This window comes from Oncorhynchus mykiss, chromosome 2 (assembly GCF_057628025.1).
Source record: "Oncorhynchus mykiss isolate SJ-2025 chromosome 2, ASM5762802v1, whole genome shotgun sequence".
NCBI classification, from domain to species: Eukaryota; Metazoa; Chordata; class Actinopteri; order Salmoniformes; family Salmonidae; genus Oncorhynchus; species Oncorhynchus mykiss.
In genome coordinates, this window is record NC_143023.1 from 102,731,367 (window position 1) to 102,738,483 (window position 7,117).

Consider the following 7,117-nt stretch of genomic DNA (forward strand, 5'->3'; position numbering starts at 1 on the left):
AGATCTAGGATTGTCACCATGTAACCAATGTCCCATGTGTTTTATATATATCTCTGCCTATAGATATACAGAGAAGAATGTTACCAACGCTTTCTGTCTTAATATGACAACTAGTCATATATCAATCATTTCTAAATTACTTTTATCAAATCCATAATAATTATTGGCCTGTTTGGAATTATACATTAACTACATAAGTATTCACAAAAGGTCCTACAGGAGTGTTCATTTTCAACAACTATACAATTATAATGCATTTTATTTTCAGGTTAAATCACTACTAGCCTAAAACTATCTCAAAAACGAGGTTAATCTCAATGCACAGAGATACCATGACAAGATCCTGAGGCCCATTGTCGTGCCATTCTTCCGCCGCCATCACCTCATGTTTCAGCATGATAATGCGCGGTCCCATGTTACAAGGATCTGTACACAATTCCTGGAAGGTGAAAATGTCCCAGTTCTTCCATGACCTGCATAATCACCAGACATTTCACACCCATTGAGCACTTTTGGGATGCTCTGGATCGATGTGTACGACAGTGTGTTCCAGTTCCCGCCAATATCTAGCAACTTTGCACAGCCATTGAAGAGGAGTGGGACCACAATCAACAGCCTGATCAACTCTTTGCAAAGCACTGCATGAGGCAAATTGACTAGTTTTCTGATCTATACCCTTACCTTTAATATATATATATATATATATATATATATATATATATATATATATATATATATATATATATATATATATATATATATATATATATATTATTGTGACAAATGAATGCATATCTGTATTCCCAGTCATGTGAAATACAAAGATAAAGACCTAATGAATTTTTTTAATGGACTGATTTCCTGATGTGAACTGTAACTCAGTAAAGTCTGATTTCCTGATGTGAACTGTAACTCAGTAAAGTCTTGGAAATCGTTTTATGGTGCGTTTATATTTTTGTTCAGTGTAGAATTGAAAACATACCTATCATATGTTTTGCAAATTCGTAACATATCATACGAAATGGATGATGGACATCCACAAATGAACACGTACTAAATGGAGTATTTCGTATTTATGTGTAGAATAATACGAAATGCTATGAGACCAGGTTGGTTGAACAGTGCAGAAGTGAACCTCCCCTGACAGTGTTTCTTCTTGTCAAGGCCAGTATGCAGGGGATCTAGTTTCAGGCGTTTATTTTAAGCCTTATGTGTTAGCTTAGGAAGCATGAAGACCTTATCTTTCATGTCACCGAGAAATAATTACATTAAATTGATTCACACCTTTGTATAGGGTTAGGGTTTCCCCCACGGTCATATCTCCATGTTACGGTGCTTGTTTACTGAAAACAGACACCAGACAGAGGACTGACTGACTTCATGCGCTAATGAGTTATCTGCTTCTCTCAACACCTGTGTGTAAACGTCAGACACCAAACCTGTTGTCACTGAAAAATACTGTCGGCTGCAACTGTGTTAAACCCGGTTAAAACAGTATACAGTAAGTGCGTATTTAGCATTCAGTGAAATGATTTGATGTGATATGTAAGTACAGGGATTTATGTTTCTAGAACCGTACCGCAGTTGAGAATCGATTCACGTTTAGATGGAGTATTATGGCTGTTTGGGCTTCCAATTCTCCTTTAAACAGAACATGTAGCGGTCTTTGGGCTATAACGAGTAGCGTTAAGGTCATTTAGTCCATTATTAGGGTAAACATTAACCCTACATAGCACGCCATAGGGTTTGGGTAAAATGCATGACGTTATCTATACCAGAAACATGCACCTGCAATTGACATACAACTCTGGACAGATAGATAAACACACCGGTCCAATATCACATGTAATAGTCAAATAGTCTTACCAAGTCAGCGCTGAATCTCCTCTCTCTCTCTCTCTTCTATTGATGGGACACTGGTGACGAACGTTGCCAGTGAGCGTTGCCTTTGTTTTCTCTCCAAAACACTGAATAGACTGGACGAGGTCAAGGTGCCATTATTTCACTGCAACAACCAATACGTATGTCTTCACCAATACGTCTGTATAAATGAGGTGGATAATGACGCTGATGGTCAAGCCGACTTGACTCTAACCTCCTAGGTTGATGCCAGAGCGATCGGAAGTTGCGGTATTAAAACAAAGTGGTATGTAAATGTATATAGTTGTTTTGTCCTCGCTGTTGTAGGGTAGCCCAGACGGACGACAATTCCGGAGGCAGGGAGATAAAGCTTTGGAGAGCAGCTCTGGAGAGTGACAGGTGTGAGTACAGGTAACGCAACCTGCGGGAGGGAAGGGGCGGAACCCAGAAGGTCGGGGGCGGGGTATAGCATATTCTAGTGAAGTACGTCCTGAATCTAACACCCAAACCAGGCTTTCATTATGTTGTGTTTGTTGTTTGAATTCAGTTTTATTTTGCAAATATGCTCTGTATATGGTCAAATTACAACACATTTTTTTAAACTAACATTCTTTGTGGGCAACATTTAAGAAATTAAGGGGGGGTATCAAAAAAGAGAGTTCAATCATCAAGTCTATGAGACAGTGGCAGAGGGACTTGCATGAAATGAGACACATTTGAAAAGACATTTAGAAAAAGAAAATACTCCAGTATCCATGCATTTATAGCTTTTTCTTCTTCAAAATTGTTATACCTTTTAACATTTACTGACTGCAATGTACAGTCGGTATTCTGTCTCCTGGTATGTAATTGTGTATGGTAAGAGAGAGGCAGCTTCAAGTTGCTGGCTGAAAGAGGAGCAACAGTGTGGAACATTGCCCTGGTTTCAATGACACAGACAGGTACGAATGACCGCTGGCTCTTTGTCCGGGTAGGCCCTATCTTTCTCTATCTCTATGTCCTGGTACAAATGACCGTGTAGAAGTCTTTGAGTTTCGCTCACAAACAGAGGTGAATTAGTAGCCTGAATCCAAACTCCGTTCCATTTCACTTCACGGTTTCAGTCTGGCTATCTCTACAGTAAAACCACTTGAGCCTACGTCTGTAATGAGGGGCCTTGTTTTCAAAACAGCAGGCAATATAAACATGTTTATGTGTGAAATAAAGCGTATGTAACTTATAAGTAATATCAGATTTACAATCATGTAACAATTGAGAATTGTAACTGCACTAGCAGTCTGAAGTTGTTCTGAAGTTGTTCTAGCTGGACCAGTCTGAATTTGTTCTAGCTGGACCAGTCTAAAGTTATTCTAGCTGGACCAGTCTGAAGTTGTTCTAGATGGACCAGTCTGAAGTTGTTCTAGCTGGACCAGTCTGAAGTTGTTCTAGCTGGACCAGTCTGAAGTTGTTCTAGCTGGACCAGTCTGAAGTTGTTCTAGATGGACCAGTCTGAAGTTGTTCTAGATGGACCAGTCTGAAGTTGTTCTGTGTGTTAAATGTCATGTCGTGGTAGTGGTATGCTGTGGTATGTTCTTGCGGTTGTCATTCTGTTATTTACTTGTCTCTTAGTATGCCCAGCAAAAATGACCCCTCTTAGATTACTAACGTTTATTGATTTGGATTTAATTAAATCTTTATAAATTAGAGAGATTGTTTGTTGTTGCTGTTTTATTAGGATCCCCATTAGCTTGTTGCTATAGCAGCAGCTACTCTTCCTGGGGTCCAAACGAAACATGAAAGCTAATATAGAACGTTAATAGACAAGAACAGCTCAAGGACAGAACTACCTACATTGTTTTAAAGGAACACGTAGCCTACATATCAATACATACACACAAACTATCTAGGTCCAATAGGGGAGAGGCGTTGTGCCGTGAGGTGTTGCTTTATCTGTTTTTTGAAACCAGGTTTGCTGTTTATTTGAGCAATATGAGATGGGAGGGAGTTCCATGCAGTAATGTCTCTATGATACTGTACGCTTTCTTGAATTTGTTCTGGATTTGAGGAACTGTGAAAAGACCCCTGGTGGCATGTCTGTTGGGGTAAGTGTGTGTGTCAGAGCTGTGTGGAAGTTGACAATGCAAACAATTTGGGATTTTCAACACATTAATGTTTCTTATAAAAACTTCTTAGGGAGTCCAGTCAGCAGAACACCTGTCGACAACATCTGGAGAAATTGGAGGATGTGCAATTCAAATAAATAGCACTCTTCAAAGTGGTAGGCATATCCAATATTTATTGGATATTTCAAAAAATGTATTGGATATTTCAAAAATGTCCCACTTGTTGTTGATTCTTCACAAAAAAATACAGTTTTATATCTTTATGTTTGAAGCCTGAAATGTGGCAAAAGGTCGCAAAGTTCAAGGGGGCCGAATACTTTCGCAAGACACTGTATATCAGCCCTCTGATTACAATGAAGAGCAAGATGTGCCACTCTGTTCTGGTCCAGCTGCAGATTAACTAGGTCTTTCCTTGCAGCACTGGACCACATGACTGGACAATAATCAAGATAAGATAAAACTAGAGCCTGCAGAACTTGCTTTTTGGAGTGTGGTGTCAAAAAAGCAGAGCATCTCTTTATTACGGCCAGACCTCTCCCCATCTCTTTATTACGGCCAGACCTCTCCTCATCTTTACAACCATTGAATCTATACGTTTTCACCATGACAGTTTACAATCTAACACCAAGTAATTTAATCTCCTCAACTTGTTCAACAGCCATTCATTACCAGATTCAGCTGAGGTCTAGAACTTAGTGAATAATTTGTACCAAATACAATGTTCTTTGTTTTAGAGGTGTTCAGGACCAGTTTATTACTGGCCCCCCATTCCAAAACAGACTGCAACTCTTTGTTAAGGGTTTCAGTGACTTCATTATCTGTGGTTGCTGATGTCTGTATGGTTGAATCATCAGTGTACATGGACACACATGCTTTGTTTAATGTCAGTGGCAGGTCATTGGTAAAAAATAGAAAAGAGTAGAGGGCCTAGAGAGCTGCCCTGCGGTACACCACACTTTACATGTTTGACATTAGAGAAGCTTCCATTAAAGAAAACCCTTTGAGTCCTATTAGATAGATAGCTCTGAATCCACAATATGGCAGAGGTTGAAAAGCCATAACACATATGTTTTTTCAACATCAGGTTATGGTCAATAATATCAAATCCTGCACTGAAATCTAACAGTACAGCTCCCACAATCTTCTTATTATCAATTTCTTCCAACCAATCATCAGTCATTTGTGTCAGTGCAGTACATGTTGAGTGCCCTTCTCTGTGACTTGCCTAGTTAAATAAAGGTTAAATAATATATAATAAATATGCTAAAAGTCTGTAGTTAATTTGTTTACAGAGAAATAGCATTGTATTTAAACACCATTTTTTCAGAACAATTTGCTAAGAGCTGGCTGCAAGCTGATAGGTCTGCTGTCAGAACCAGTAAAGGCAGCTTTTACCACGAGCCTGGTTGCTGGTCTGTTTCTCCTCATTTGCCAACTCCTTATGGAATTGTCATAGCAGAACAATTTGTCAAGAGAGCAGAAACAGATTTTCACCCAGGCTTGCACTGCTAATCACGTCTCCACCCAGCAGTTAGAAACAAACATTCCACACAGCACTTCATTTTGCCTGCTCACAGACTGCTTAAACCCTGTGTTGGTACTGCATGTGTGTAACACGCAGAATTGTAATGTGTTGAAGCAGGTCACTCTGGAAACCTTGAGTCTGAGGCTAAATATTAACTATAGCTGTCACTGTGAGAGATGCTGTTTGAAGGAAGAGAGCAGAACAGGGGGAGCGAGAAAGAGAGGTGGGTGGGTGGAGAGGGTGAGAGAGAGGTGGAAAGAGAGGGAGTGGAGAGAGATAAAGGGGAGAGAGAGGGGGGTAGGGGAGGGATAGAGAGACACATTTGACCCCAATAACTACCGTGGGATATGCGTCAACAGCAACCTTGGGAAAATCCTTTGCATTGTCATTAACAGCAGACTTGTACATTTCCACAGTGAAAACAATTTACTGAGCAAATGTCAAATTGGCGTTTTACCAAATTACCGTACGACAGACCACGTATTCACCCTGCACACCCTAATTGACAAACAAACAAACCAAAACAAGGGCAAAGTCTTCTCATGCTTTGATGATTTCAAAAAAAACTTGACTCAATTTGGCCTGAGGGTCTGCTATACAAATTGATGGAAAGTGGTGTTGGGGGAAAAAACATACAACATCCATGTACACCAACAACAAGTGTGAGGTTAAAATTGGCAAAACACACACATTTGTTTCCACAGGGCAGTGAGGTGAGACAGGGATGCAGCTTGAGCCCCACTCTCTTCAACATATATATCAACAAACTGGCGAGGGTACTGGAACAGTCTGCAGCACCCGGGCCTCACCCTACTAGAATCTGAAGTCAAATGTCTACTGTTTGCTGATGATCTGGTGCTTCTGTCACCAACCAAGGAGGGCCTACAGCAGCACCTAGATCTACTGCAAAGATTCTGTCAGACCTGGGCCTGACAGTAAATCTCAGTAAGATAAAAAATAATGGTGTCACCAGGACCACAAATACTAATTCCATCTAGACACCGTTGCACTAGAGCACACAAAAAAACTATACATACCTCGGCCTAAACATCAGCGCCACAGGTAACTTCCACAAAGCTGTGAACGAGCTGAGAGACAAGGTGCTATCTATCCTCCAAACCAGCTTCAATGCCATACAACACTCCTTCCGTGGCCTCCAACTGCTCTTAAACGCTAGTAAAACCAAATGCATGCTTTTCTACCGCTCGCTGCCTGCACCCGCACGCCTGACTAGCATCACCACCCTGGATGGTTCCGACCTTGAATATGTGGACATCTATAAGTACCTAGGTGTCTGGCTAGACTGTAAACTCTCCTTCCAGACTCATATCAAACATCACCAATTGAAAATCAAATCTAGAGTCGGCTTTCTATTCCGCAACAAAGCCTCCTTCACTCACGCCGCCAAACTTACCCTAGTAAAACTGACTATCCTACCGATCCTCGACTTCGGTGATGTCATCTACAAAATTGCTTCCAACACTCTACTCAGCAAACTGGATGCAGTTTATCACAGTGCCATCCGTTTTGTCACTAAAGCACCTTATACCACCCACCACTGCGACCTGTATGCTCTAGTCGGCTGGCCCTCGCTACATATTCATCACCAGACCCACTGGCTCCAGGTCAT

General features: G+C 40.8%; 1 protein-coding gene across 1 annotated transcript in view; it reads right to left on the reverse strand.

Annotated features, from left to right (window-relative positions):
* Positions 1-2,288, reverse strand: part of eps8l2 (EPS8 signaling adaptor L2) — a 108,271-nt gene extending 105,983 nt beyond the window's left edge. The window contains exon 1 of the mRNA XM_090214594.1: positions 1,867-2,288. The gene's annotated coding sequence lies outside the window, so the exon portion shown is untranslated. The remainder of the gene's footprint in view (positions 1-1,866) is intronic.
* Positions 2,289-7,117: the final 4,829 nt, after the last annotated feature.